Below are 971 nucleotides of genomic sequence, written 5' to 3'. Positions count from 1 at the left end.
AACATTTCTGAAACATGTAAAACCAATATTAGAAGGTCATTTTTAAGCAGTATAATCTTGCCTGGTAAGTCCTAGATGTGCCCCTCATACCTACAAACAATGCTTGATCCCTTTTAACTTTCATTTTGTTTCCAGATGTGACAGTGAAGTTCCTCACTTGTAATACTTATAGCTGAGATTATATCAACCTATATAATGAGTTTATTAAATTCATTTAAATTTAACAGAAAAAGTGTAGAAAATACATCCAAAAAAGTTTTCTATATACTACACATTTTCAGTGAATGACATTTTATTCAAGTTCATTCAATGGGACACTTCATTGACATAATTATCAATGTTTTCCATCAGAATATTCAATTATTATTGTGCTTAAAAGCATGGATTCTTTAATTTTACAGGCTGTTCAAATCCTGCCTTTACATTTATTAGCTGAGCAGCCTTAAGCAAGTTGTATAATCTAAGCAACCTCTAAATTTCAATCACCTATAGGTGAAATGAGAAATCCATTCATAGATTTCAAGATATAATTCATAGAAGGCATTTATCACATTCCTTAACACATATTAAATGCTCACCAATTACTAATATTATCTAATTATCACATTATACATAGAGATAATAAGCTTTGAAACTAGTAAATGCATTTAACTTCTAATAGAAAATGATTGCACTCAGCACTATGACTGTGAATCCACTTTATTAACTAAATTGTATGCATAGTTGTATAAAATATTGTTTTTGTAGACCAGCTTATTTTTCAGCTCAGTATGGAAAGCACACATAAACACTGCAATTGAAAATCTTTTGTATAGTTTTTGAGTTTAAGAAAAAAAGAACTTGTGAGTAAACACCATGCATTACATTAAGAAAGTGTTGCTGTCCTGGAGAAAAAAAGAAAGATAAGAAAAACAGGGAGAGACACTGAGAAAAGTTATTGGTGAGTTAAAATATACTTTTAAAAAATTAGT

Source organism: Sapajus apella, unplaced genomic scaffold (genome assembly GCF_009761245.1).
Source record: "Sapajus apella isolate SASKATOON/1434 unplaced genomic scaffold, GSC_monkey_1.0 scaffold98, whole genome shotgun sequence".
NCBI lineage: Eukaryota > Metazoa > Chordata > Mammalia > Primates > Cebidae > Sapajus > Sapajus apella.
Note: the sequence above shows the minus strand (reverse complement) of the source record.